Genomic DNA, 13,826 nt, shown 5'->3' on the forward strand with positions numbered 1-13,826 from the left:
TGAGAGCATGCCCAGTCGAATTGCAGAGGTTCTGAAAAAGAACACTGCAAATACTGACTCTTTGCATAAATCTAATGTAATTGTCAATAAAAGCCTTTGAAACGTATGAAGTGGTTATAATAGTATTTAAGTACATCACATAAACAACTGAAACAAAGATCTAAAAGCAGTTTAGCAGCAAACTTTGTGAAAAATAATTTTTGACAGTCTCAAAACTTCTGGCCAGGACTGTACTGATCTCCCACCCACTTTTTTTTTTTTTTTTCGCTAGTTGCTCATATTTTAAATCTTTCATTGAAAGGGAGTCCCTAACCCTAGTACATTAGTAATATAGTCTGCAGGTATTCGTTTTATATCAATAACACTACCGCATTCATTAATGCAGAAAATAGCTGATTTTACTGAACATCTTTTGTAAAACGTAGATTCACTAAGGCTGTAAATACCTCAATAAATATCTGTTCACAAAGATTAGAGCATGCGGTAAAAGAAGTGAGGTGTTTGGTATTTTACCTCCATCCTGGAGCTGTCTGTACCTAACAAACGGCCATTCGGTAAAATGGAAAGGAAAAGGAAATGGCTAATAGGAGGAGCCACCCTGTCTAACTACTCACCCCATTGGTACCGATGTACTGTCGGGCGGGGCATCAGAAAATAAAACACACAGGGCACATTTATATAAGTTTCCCCTGTAGCCCTTTAGATGTGAACAGGGAAAGACTGATACAGAGAATCGGAGGGACTAGAGGAGGCATGCAGATCTAAAGGGACGCCAAGGATGCCCTTTTCTCTTGTAGGACAGAAGCAGCACCTTGCAAAGGACTTTCTCATGTCTTAAGGTAGCCATTATCGATACAATTCTGAGGCCAATTGATCATTTCCAATCTAAATAGATCGATGGGATCGAGCTGAAAACCAGATTCTATTCTAATTGAATTGGGTAGTGAAAATTTGGCTTTCAGTGGGCACAACAGGTCGTTTCCGTTTGATTACTGCAGCGATTGATCGGCTGGGATTGTATCATTAATGGCCACCTTTAGGCAAGCCACTTGTAGGAGAAGAAGCAGCACAACTCTGGCCAGAAGTGGGAGATCATCACCATAGCAGAACACAGCTTGCTACAGAGACAGACTCCACAACTGCCAAGACTTCTGCTTATTACCAAACTGGTCTATAGTGAATCGTCATGCAGTTTTTCGGTACTTTGAACAAACACTGATCAGGCTCCTTTTACACCTTAACCGCTGTGTTGGCCATGCATTTGCGTAAATACGTGCTTTTCCCCCAAATGTAATAGAAAACCTATTTGTTACAATCCCCACACGCTGGCATCCACAAAAGAGTACTGTACTTTTTTTATTTATTTTTTTTGCAGATGCCAGCATGTGGGGATTGTATCAAATAGGTTTTTGTTGCATTTCAGGGAAATGCGCACACCAACGCAAACGCATGCCAATCGCATCAGATTAAGTGTAAAAAGGAGCCTTGAGGCCCATATGCAATTAACTTTTTCTCAGAATTTTCTCCTAGGAGATAATTTTTCATCATCGATTTAGCATATGTTTTCAGCACTTTACAGTGGAAAAAAGTACTAAAAGTAGGAGAAAAAGTACTGGCAAAATAATTGTTTGTATATTTTTGCTTGCTGGTGGTGTATAAATAGTATGAAAATATCACCTAGGAGAAAACTCAGGAGAAAAAGAGAATTGCACCTGGGCCCGAATGTGGTATTTTTTTCCTGAGCGAGTACATTTAATGCATCGTTAAAGCCATGTACAATTACTGTTGTCCTCAAATTTGGTGAAGAGTACTGTACAGATGTGTCACTAGTCTCTTTGCTAGCAACACGGCCTTGTTCTATGGAGGGGAGAGGAGGCCCGATGGTACAGCATACTACAGAATGACAAAGAGCGGGAGGAGTAAGGAGGTGAGTAATTGCGCTTGGTTGAGATGTTCTGGTGTTCCAGATCACTAGGCGACCTATCTGGGCCACTGTTTCAGCCGTCCAAAGCATCAAGTCTGTGAGTGGTTTTAGAAGTAAGCCCGCCATCAGTTTGTAGAACTGTTGCATGTATCTTTTTATTAACTTTTTTTTCTTGTTTTTCTTTTGGGGGTGAGGGAGGGACCAATATGTTTGTTGTAGGTGAATTTTGCTTACACAAAATGTACTATTAGGCCTAGTGCACACCAAAACCCGCTAGCAGATCCGCAAAATGCTAGCAGATTTTGAAACGCTTATTCTTATTTTTCTGCAGCGTTTCAGCTAGCGTTTTGTGGTTTTGTGTAGCGGTTTTGGTATAGTGATTTCATGTATTGTTACAGTAAAGCTGTTACTGAACAGCTACTGTAACAAAAACCGCCTGGCAAACCGCTCTGAAGTGCCGTTTTTTAGAGCGGTTTGCGGTTTTCCTATACTTAACATTGAGGCAGAAACGCATCCGCAATCCAAAATCTGCAGCAGCCCGGAAGTATGCGTTTCTGCAAAACGCCTTCCGCTCTGGTGTGCACCAGCCCATTGAAATACATTACCCTAGCGGATCCGCACCCGCAAGCAGATCGCAAACTGCAGCGGAAACGTTCCGGTGTGCACTAGGCCGTACTGCTAATAAATTATGCTTATTCTTGTTTCTAATCTCAGACTTCAGATTGAATCCCCCGCCCCCCCGCAAGCGAAGTTTGCACATTACGTGCGCTTTTTGGGGGGGGGGAGGGGAAGCAGTAAACATTCTTATTCCATAGCCTGCTTCCAACTTCTCTGTCCCTGCATGTGTAAAGTACCTGCTTGTCGCAGTGCATGCTGGGAGATGACTTAGAACATTGCCCTTGCTTTCAGTTCTCTGTGCAGTATAATACACGCCCATTTCTGTTACAGTGTGTGGACCATTTATCACAATGAATGGCAAGCCTACCTGGTGTTGGCAAGAATAAGCGCAGCAGTGTGTTGGTGTTGCATGCTGCACTACAGTGGAGAAATGAGACTGGACTCATTTAACTTCTACCGCATGGGAGGAAATCTTAGTGAATTTGGAAAAAAGTGTAAAATGCTGAATACGGTATTTTACCGACCAAAATTATTTTTACAAACTGCCCTCAGTGAATTAAGACCAAGGGGTCTGTTCTGCACTATGGCAAATGAACCCCCCCATAAAAAAAAAAATCAGATGCCCTAGGTTGCATATACAGATGCAATTTTCCCCCCATTCCAAGAGCATTTTCCTGGCATGTTATCTTTCAAACAAGTGTCTTTTATGGCTGTGAAAAAAAAAAATACTGCGCAGGAACATTGCTGATAATGCTTGCAGGCAGTTACCTCTCACAGGCGGTTGCTTCTGGTATTTTTTTTAGGAGGTTATTCAGAGTTGCATGACACACCCAATTAAGCGATTGCTCAAAATTTACAGACGGGAAAATGCTCTAAAGCGCATTGCTGCCAGCACGGTAAAACTGCTAGAGGTTGGCACCGGTGGTTAACACACGTTTAGACGAGGCAATATTGAATAGGCCTCAAAGATTATTACTGGTAAATTGAGATGATTTTAGTTTTATGTTAAACTTTGGCAGTTGTGTTTATAAACTTGCTTGTAAGGCCCCATTCACACTTGAAAGCGCAAAACGCCGGCGATTACTGCTGGCATTTTGCGGGAGTGATTTTTCCGCAACTTCACGCGGAAAAATCACTGGACACTGCAGCGATTTTTTTTTTTATTTTTTTTATTTTTTTTTTTTATTTTTTTTTTTTAATCCCCCCCCCCCCCTGTCATCGCGTTTAGCATTTTAGCACTGAAACGCGTTCGCCGGGAAATCGCCTGAAAATGGTGCAGGCTACGCGTTTGCGTTTGGCGAAGTAAGAACGGGCCGATAGGGTATTAAAGCACCAGCGATTTCAAAAGCGCTAGCGCTTGAGCGTTCTGCCAAAATTGCCGGCAAAACACTCTAGTGTTAATGGGGCCTTAGAGTTGTGCATTTTTTTAGTTTTATGTACAGTATGTTGTATATGTCCTAGTGGAGAAGTCTTTCTTTATTTTTATAGATTATCATGGCACATTAAAGGGTGACATTTATTTAGTCTAACTTTGCTGGAATTCAAACACAAGGCTGGCTCTGATCTGTACACTCCTGGACTCTGACTTCGGTATACACTTAGCAGCAGTGATTTTTCTCTGCATTAATCACAACAGGAAAACTATTTAAACTGATGGTGGCTGCAGATATTATAAATGTCTTTGAAGAGGTCTTCTTTTCCAGTTCCCCATAACCCCTCTTCTAAGTGACAGGAATGGCTTCATCCTGCGCCTGCATGAAATAGAGGCACAAGGAAAAATGGGCGCCGGGTGAACCGTTGTGAATTGGGCGGCAAATAAAAAAGTAGTTACAGTAGTAATGACGATAGTAAAACATTGGTAAATATTTAACATGTAATATATGTTGGATGGGATATGGGATATGTTACTACAACTAAACCTAACCCTACTCTCACACGGCACCCTCTCCCGTCTGTCACCTAACCTTAATCTCCCCCCTTTCCTGGCGCCTACCCTTAATCCCCCCCCTTTCCTGGCGCCTACCCTTAAAGGATACCCGAGGTGACATGTGACATGAGATAGACATGGGTATGTACAGTGCCTCGCACACAAATAACTATGCTGTGTTACTTTTTCTATTTCTCTGCCTGAAAGAGTTAAATATCAGGTATGTAAGTGACTGACTCAGGCCTGACTCAAACAGGAAGTGACTACAGTGTGACCCTCACTGATAAGAAATTCCAACTATAAAACACTTTCTTAGCAGAGAATGGCTTCTGAGAACAGGAAAGAGATAAAAGGGGTCAATAGTTCATAGATTTTAGCTCTGGCATACTTCAATGAATTTGTCATTAAGCAAAAACAATAAAACAGTTAAACCTTAAAAAGTAGATCTAAACATAAAATAAAAAAACTGTGGAATATCTTAAAAAGTCATTTTTAGGAGAAGGAAGATAGATACAATCATTTATTTCATTCGTTTATTTTCGCCTCGGGTGTCCTTTAATCCCCCCCCCCTCCCCCCTTTCCTGGCGCCTAACCTTAAAACCTTCCTTCCTGACGACTAACTTTAAAAACCCCCTTCCTGGCGACTAACCTTAAAAACCCCCTTCCTGATGCCTAAACCTAAAACCCCCTTCCTGATGCCTAACCCTAAACTCCCCCCTTCCTGATGCTTAACCCTAAAATCCCTCCTTCCTGATGCCTAACCCTAAAATCACACCATCCTTGTGCCCAACCCAACTCCCCCCCCCCCCCTTGACGCCTAAGCCTAAAACTTCTCTTCCTGGCGCCTAACCCTAAACTCCCCCTTTTTTAAGCCTAGGCCTAAAACAGCGGGTTTATAAATTTAAAAACAATAAGTTTCAAAACAATAATTTTCAAAAAGAAAAAAATTGCGACTACAAAAGAATTTCAAACAAGGGAACCTTCTAATTTTCAAAAATGAGAAATTTCGGTTAGACGGGCCTGGTGTCCGCTATTTATCGGGTGCCCAAATTCCTGCTTTGGGTGCCCAACAGCCAATATTTGCACCAGCGCCTATGGGGCACTTACATCGTCCATTAGCCGCAGGTGCCCACATTTCCCGTTTCCCCATCTTTCCTAAGAAATCTTTATGGTATGTGTGACTAGGGGTGTGCTGGGGGGGGATCAGGGGTGTGACAGGGGCGTGGCTTAAGTGTCCCTCTTTCTCATCTCAAAAAGTTGGGATGTATGCAGCCAATCTGCCTCAAGTAATAGGAATTATCCTTGTTCTGTGCATAGTGCTTACATCACCAGCAACATGGCAGCTTCCATGCAGGAAAAACTAAAGCAGAGAACAGAAGTCTGCTGTGGGAAAGAAGCAATAATGAAAACCTACTGTGGCATGCTTGTCTGTCACTGTAAAATATAAATGTAAAGCAGTGACTTGCACATTGCCTTCAAACCATCAGCTTTTCCTTAAAGTGATCCTTAAGTCTAGGGAAAAAAGATGATTTACTCACCTGGGGCTTCCCTCAGCCCCCTGCAGCCGATCGGTGCCCTCGCAGCCCCGCTCCGATGCTCCAGACACGCCGGCGAACACTTCCAGGTTGGCCGCCACCGGCCGACAGGCATGGGAACGCGAGTGATTCTTCGCGTTCCCAGCCATAATATCGCCCTTTATGCTGCTATTGCAATAGGGGATCCTGTAAAAAATGAGCACTAAATTGGGGGTCAGAATAATGAGTACACTCAAAATGCACTAGAATAAGGGGACCGTATAATGAATGGCAGTGTAATAGGGTGTAGTGAAATATACACCCACACATGCTTTTGAAGTGCATGCCTCCTGCAAAATAAATGCAGGGGTTCCTTGAGATCTCCAAAAATATTTGCAGGGTTCCTCCAAGTTAAGAAGGTTGAGAAAGGCTGCTGGAAGACTTGGTTCCCTCACAGCTGTGTAGTGTGCAGTATAGCACAGTTTGCCCTCAGTGCTCAGGAGATGGAGGGAAGCAGTACACTACTTGCTCACTCTTTTTGTCTGGCTCTGTGATTGTTGCTATTGCCAGAGGATCTGAGCTGGGTGTGGAAGGGAGGGGCCGCTTTCCTGGCATTTACGTACCGTTTGCCTTTCAGTGTCATTATGTGCCTTTTATTTTACCACAGAATAGAGGAGGGAGCAACAAAATCCACAGTCTCTCCACTTGCTATTTAAACGTTTTTTCCTGCATAGGTGATTAAATATTGATATACTGTACATGTGAGGGCTGCTTGTTCAGTGGAAGGACAGGTGTACCTGTTGCATGTTACACCCAGTTCACCTGGGGCATAGTTGTGCATCAAATTACATAAGTGACAGGTTATATACAGGATTAGGTGAAAGTAGACATTGGATCTCAGGGCTTGCTGAGGCTAGCAATTCCAGCAATGCACTCAGTGTGTGGAGAACCTCTGCATAATCCACACACAAGGTACATTTTTCTCAATCATGAAATAATTGTTACACAATCTGTGCTTATTTTTTGTTAAAGTGGACCTGAACTCTTGCACAGGACAGAAGGAAAGCATAGAGAAATGCACCCTGTATGTATTTAGAGAGTTTAGCCTGTCTAATACCCCTTCATCTGTGACTAATCACAACTGTAATGTGATCTCTCACCTGTGTGTTATCTTATGTATCTCGGCAATCCTCGGCAGAGCAACACAGGATGTTAACCCTATGTGTGCTTCCATGAAAGCAGGAAGTAGACACACTGCATATTTATTGCAGGATTTGTATCAGCTATTACAAAGATATGTTTTGCTTTAAAGGTTATTTATGCTGTTGCTTATCTTTTAGAGCAGAGACAAGGTTCTGTGTTTAGGTCTGCTATAACCTGGACTCATATGCTTTTAGAGTAGCATACTAAAAGGGTGGGACAGGGGACAGAGGTGGAACAGTGTTCCGACTTACAAATGGATTCAGGTTAAGAACAAGCCTACAGTCCCTATCTTGTTCGTTAACCAGGGACTACCGGTACGCAGTTTCTGTGCCAGGTTTTGTGCTGCACACCATGCATGTTAATACAGCAAAGTCCCTGTTATCTGGAACTCAGGCAGCCGGAAGTCTTAACTAACCAGCATGCCTGAGGGGGATAACTGGGCTGAGCTTTTGGGGTGTTTTACAGCAGGAAATACTAGCCCGACGCCCAACAGCTGTCTCTTATGCATCCTGCACCTCCCAGTGGCTTTCCTGCATCTATGCAAGGCTCCCCGGCGTATCATGTGGCTCAGTGCAGGTCAGGTGACGCGAGCGCTGTAATAACAGTGCAGGAGACTTGGGCGCAGCTGGCGCCTCCATAGACCATAATAGGAATTACATCTATAGCGGCGCACAGTGAGTGACTTCGGTGCCATCAGAAGACGGAGCTGAAGTTACTTTTAAAACACTGTAATTTGGCCTCCAGCAATAGCTGGAAGCTGAATTATATCATTCCCCACCATCCACGTGGACCTGGAGGGGGAATAGTAATTAAGGCCCCTGGGACTTGTGCAGCAGCAGGATGAGCCATGTACCGGCTGGATCTCCCGGCGGTGATTTCATATGTATGCCAGGTGACACGCTGGGAGCCGTACACTGAGGATGCTGGAAAGCCAGTGAGAGCTGCAGGATACATAGAAGATGACGCCTCACCATTGGGGAGTATTTCCTTCTAGTGGTTTGTTTTTCTGTGGATTATGTGTGGAAAAGCCCATTGATATACCTAGGCTGTCAGTTCTGATGCTTTTCCAAATTGCGGAAATGTGAAAAATGGACATGGTGTGAACAAGGCTGCTCACTTGTGATTGCAAAATCACTCAAAACACTGAGGCTAAGTTCACAGTGGGACGTTAAAGTCGCATGTTAAAACAACATTTAACGCAGAATAACGCACTGCAATGAAAAATCAATGCCCCGTTCACAGTGCACACGTTGCGTTGGTGACTAACGCTGCACATTAAGTAAAAGTACTGCATGCAGTGCGTTATACACGTTATTAGCTGCGTTAGACTGTTTGCACATGCTCAGTAATGACTTGGAAGCATACTTTTCATTGCCATGTATTATCTGCTGTATGCGATGGTAACGCTGCATTGCGACTTTTTTGGCACATTGCGTTGTAAGTTTGCTTTGCGACTTTAATGTCGCATCAAAACTAACGTCCCTCTGTGAATCTAGCCTGACAGATTTTGTAACTTAAAACCGAGCAATTGAGCGGAAAGCGACTTTAGATTTATCGTGCAGGACATGTGATTACAATTTCAGCAAATCACATTCGCTCCTGTGGGCTCCGTGCCATCCACTATATTAACCGGCGATGGCGGCGATTTCAAAGCACGGCTAAAAGCGCGCTGGTGGGCCACAGGCCTGAGATAATCTGCCCCCTGTACCTCTTCTGCACCTTGTCAAATGAAAGCTGTTTTGTGGCTTCATGTAAAGCATCCTAAGGCTGAGCAGTGGAATGCGATTTTATATACAAAAGCAGTGTGAAAGATGGTAAAACTTATTCTAATGATTCCTCTAGCTTACTTTATAACAAGCGGTACGGATTTGGCGTAGACTATCTGTGTCATTAATCTAAGGTTTCCTTTTTAGAATAAACACTACAATAATGTGCCTGTTCATCAAGTGGAAACTCCTTTAGACGGATGGTGGAAAATGTTGAAAACTATGAATATACATATACATACAGTGCATGAGCACACTCCAGCCTTATGCATACACACAGTCCATGCAGTATTTGCCACTGCAGCGTCATGGAGATATTTATGTATAGCCAGTTACAATGCTCAGACATCAGGCTGCTCCTGCACTTTGAGCACCATATACGCGCTTTCTTTTTTCTTTTGCAGAGAAGTTTTGAAGTAATAGGAGGGGACCGAGGCTGCACTAAGCAATTATAAGGAGTGCAATAAAAATTGTAAAGAAATTAGGCAGGCAAAGATTGAAGCTGAAAAACAAATCGCTAAGGATATCAAATCTAACCCAAAAAAGTTTTACAAGTACATTAACTCTAAAAAAAGAAAGGTTGACTGTATAGGACTCCTAAAGGATGAGGATGGGAACTCAATGGTGGATGACCAAGGTAAGGCAGAGTTATTAAATGCTTTCTTTGCTTCTGTCTTCACAAAAGAAACAGCACTGTTGCAAACTACAGAGGCAGAAGAGTCTCAATCTTCTAACTGTAATATTAAATACTTAACGCAGGAAGAAGTGAAGGCAAGACTAAATAAATTAAAAATAGACAAGGCACCTGGCCCGGATGGCATGCATCCTCGGGTTCTAAGGGAATTAAGTTCAATTATAGATAAACCCCTTTATCTTATCTTTTGTGACTCTCTTGCAACTGGCAGAGTCCCAGTGGATTGGCGTACAGCCCACGCTTTCCCATTATTTAAGAAGGGCAAAAAATCTGATCCAGGAAATTATAGACCTGTAAGTTTAACATCAGTTGTATGCAAACTATTTGAGGGGTTACTAAGAGATACTATACATGACTTCATAGTAGAAAATAATCTTATTTCTCAGCATCAACATGGGTTTACTAAAGACAGGTCCTGTTTGACTAACATGCTCAGCTTTTATGAGGTAGTGAATGCTAATATGGATATTGGGAATGCTGTAGATGTGATATACTTGGACTTTGCAAAGGCCTTCGACACTGTTCCCCACAAAAGTCTGGTGCAAAAGTTGAGGATGCAAGGACTGGGGAAGAGTCTGTGTTCATGGATAGGAAACTGGCTAATGGACAGAAAACAGAGTTGTGGTCAATGGATCGTACTCAAAATGGGAGACTGTTAGCAGTGGGGTCCCACAGGGGTCTGTTCTGGGTCCAGTGCTCTTCAATTTATTTATTAATGACCTAGTAGATGCAGTAGTGAGCAATGTTGCTAATTTTGCAGATGATACAAAATTGTGCAGAATCATCAACTCTCAGGAAGATAGTGTCATATTGCAACAGGATCTGGATAGGATGGCTATATGGGCACATACATGGCAGATGAAATTCAATGTTGACAAATGTAAGGTCATGCATTTTGGACGTACTAATGGTCTAGCACCATACAAAATAAATGGGATACAGTTGGGGACATCAAACTTGGAGAAGGACTTAGGAGTACTCATTGACAACAAGTTAAATAATCGTACTCAATGCCAAGCAGCTGCAGCTAAAGCTAACAAAATTTTGGGATGCATTAAAAGGGAAATAAAAACTTGAGATGCTAGCATAATATTGCCCCTGTTTAACTCTCTAGTAAGGCCACATCTGGAATATGGAATTCAGTTCTGGGCACCACATTACAAAAAAGATATTGCAGTTTTAGAGCAGGTGCAGAGACGAGCAACAAAATTGATGCGTGGGATGGAAGGTCTCACTTATCGAGAAAGGTTAGATAAACTGGGTTTATTTAGTCTAGAGAAAAGACGCCTTAGAGGGGATCTAATTAACATGTATAAATACATCAGAGGGCAATATAATACCTTGGCGGATGAGCTTTTTGTCCCTAGGCCTTCTCAAAGGACTAGAGGACATGATCTGCGCATGGAGGAAAAACGTTTTAACCATTTATTTAGGAAAGGGTTCTTTCCAGTAAGAGTGATTAAGATGTGGAATGCATTGCCACAGGAAGTCGTTATGGCAAACTCTATACCTGCATTTAAAGAGGGCTTAGATGCTTTCCTTGCGTTGAAAGACATCCATGGCTACAATTACTAGGTAATGCCTAATGATGTTGATCCAGGGATTTTATCTGATTGCCATCTGGAGTCGGGAAGGAATTTTTCCCTTTAGGGGCTAATTGGACCATGCCTTGTAAGGTTTTTTTCGCCTTCCTCTGGATCAACAGGGATATGTGAGGGAGCAGGCTGGTGTTGTACTTTATACTGGTTGAACTCGATGGACGTATGTCTTTTTTTAACCAAAATAACTATGTAACTATGTAACTATGTAATTCCAGAGTCCCATTGGTTTTATGGTATGTGACAGCTATGACTATGTAACTCAGCAGAAAGATTGCATTGCTGACTTTTGGCAGCCGGAAGCAACAGAGATACAGTAAGGGCTAGTTCACACTTGATTTAAAAACGTATCCGTAGCTACGTTTTTTTGTCCCGGACGAAAAACGTAGCCACGGATACCAATGTTAAAAATAGGAACAGTACACACTCAAGTTAAAAACGTATCCGCGTGCGATCCGCGGAATACGTTTTTAAACCCGGAACGCTGAGTCCGGACTTGCAGCATTTTTCACGGACCCGTATACACGTACGGGTAGTGAAAATCAATGGGGAAACGGGCCTCCCTCTTCACTGACATTTTGGGACACTGGAAACGGATCAGTTTCCAGTGTCCCATGGTGAAGGAGGGGGCCGCCATGCTGGAGGGGGTAGCAGCCAGGACAGGGGGCTGCGGGCAAAGCGGCGGCCAGGGGGGTCACATCCCCCCCCTTGCTCACCTGGGTGCCCCCCGTCCCCGCTCCCCCTCCAGCTCGCATATAATGTAATAATTTTTACCTAAGGAAGTTCGGCGAGCCGGGCACTTCCGCCCACACCGCTCACCGTCACTTCCTGCGATGCCGCCCACTGAAATACAGAGGGCGACATTGCAGGAAGTGACGGCGAGCGGTGTGGGCGGAAGTGCCCGGCTCGCCGAACTTCCTTAGGTACAAATTATTACATTATATGCGAGCTGGAGGGGGAGCGGGGACGGGGGGCACCCAGGTGAGCAAGGGGGGGGGGATGTGACCCCCCCTGGCCGCCGCTTTGCCCGCCGCTTTGCCCGCAGCCCCCCCCTGTCCTGGCTGCTACCCCCTCTAGCAAAAAAAACCAAAAAACACGCAAGCGGATCCAAAACGTGTGCTGCAAAAAAGGCAGCACGGATCCGTTTGCGTTCCGGGTTTTGAAAATCGGAGCCCGAACCGCGGATGCGTCCTGCACCCGGAGCTAGTGTGGCCCTAGCCTAACACGTTGGTTATGTCATTAACATGCATACAGATTATTACTACCTCCTGCTGTGGTTCTGCAATGTATCCCAATGCCTACCTGACAGGAAGCGCTAAGTGGGAGAGTGAACCTGCTGTAATCGCATGAGGCTTGCAGAAGAAGAATTGCTGCAGCTCTGGAATCCTGTCAGGTGTTCAGTCTCTCATCCATGTGGAAAAATAATCTGAAGTAAGAAGAATACAGAATCTGCCATAGTTATTCCTTTATAAAAATGCCACCTGTCTGAAAGTCAGATTTATCTTTTGGCTTTAACAGCTGTAACCTCCTCAGCGGTAACCCCAAGTCAGGCTCGGGCCGGAAATCTGCAGCTCAGAGCGGTAACCCCGAGCTGGATTCATGGGAGGTGAGTAATGTGCAGGGCTGCCGCAGATCTATCTCGATTTTTTTTTTTAGGGTCTAAAAGCTTGTGAAAAAATTGCACCGCTTTTAGACAATAAAATCTGGAAGTAATCATACTGGTAGAGAGGTTATAGGACAACTTAAAGGGGAACTTCAGCCTAAACAAATATACTGTCATCAAGTTACATTAGTTATGTTAATTAGAATAGATAGGTAATATAATCTCTTACCCACCCTGTTTTAAAAGAACAGGCAAATGTTTTTGATTCATGGGGGCTGCCATCTTTGTCATGGGGGCAGCCATCTTTTTGGTTGAAAGAAGGGGACAAGGAGCAGGAGACACAGTTCCAACTGCCCTGTGTCCTGATCACCCCTCCCAGCTGCATGTGCTAGGCTTCAAATGTCAAATTCAAAATGTAAAAAAAAAAAAATTGCACCAAAACAGCAGAACGAGAACAACAACCTCAGGAATCCCATCATGCTTTGCACAGCATCAGGGGAAAACTGCCCGGGCAGTTTTCTTCTGTGCAGCTAAAAATGAGGCTTGTATAAGAGAAACAAAGTTCTGATGCTGTGCAACTGTTAAAGAAACACCAAGCCTTTTCAGTGCTGCCGAGTCGATTTTTAGTCCGGAGGTTCACTTTAAGTGAGAGGGATGTGGAGGCTGCCATATTTATTTCCTTACTGATTTTTTTTACAAGTATTTGCTTTATTTGTGGAAAGTGCAAAATTGCATCAAAGTGACATAGAATGCTGTATAGTGGTAATAACCTACCGTTTCGAGCCTCCCTGACTCTTATTCATGCAACACAGCACAAACTTCAAATGCAACATATTTATTTATTTGTTGTAAGTGCCAACATATTACGCAGCGCTGGACATTAGTTTAGGTTACAGACAATATTTAGGGGTGACATACAGCAATATGACAATACAGGAATACAAGAAAAACCAGATCACGCAGCACAGTATGAGTAGGT

General features: G+C 43.5%; 1 protein-coding gene and 1 long non-coding RNA gene across 2 annotated transcripts in view; one reads left to right on the forward strand and one right to left on the reverse strand.

Annotated features, from left to right (window-relative positions):
• LOC137527688 (uncharacterized) overlaps positions 1-12,666 on the reverse strand; it is a 31,557-nt gene extending 18,891 nt beyond the window's left edge. Inside the window, exon 1 of the long non-coding RNA XR_011023195.1 lies at positions 12,547-12,666. This is a non-coding gene — a long non-coding RNA (uncharacterized lncRNA). The remainder of the gene's footprint in view (positions 1-12,546) is intronic.
• The window catches only part of ARHGEF28 (Rho guanine nucleotide exchange factor 28), a 346,228-nt gene that overhangs the window by 24,272 nt on the left and 308,130 nt on the right, over positions 1-13,826 (forward strand). The gene's annotated exons all lie outside the window — the stretch shown is intronic.

Source organism: Hyperolius riggenbachi, chromosome 1, assembly GCF_040937935.1.
Source record: "Hyperolius riggenbachi isolate aHypRig1 chromosome 1, aHypRig1.pri, whole genome shotgun sequence".
Taxonomy (NCBI): Eukaryota; Metazoa; Chordata; class Amphibia; order Anura; family Hyperoliidae; genus Hyperolius; species Hyperolius riggenbachi.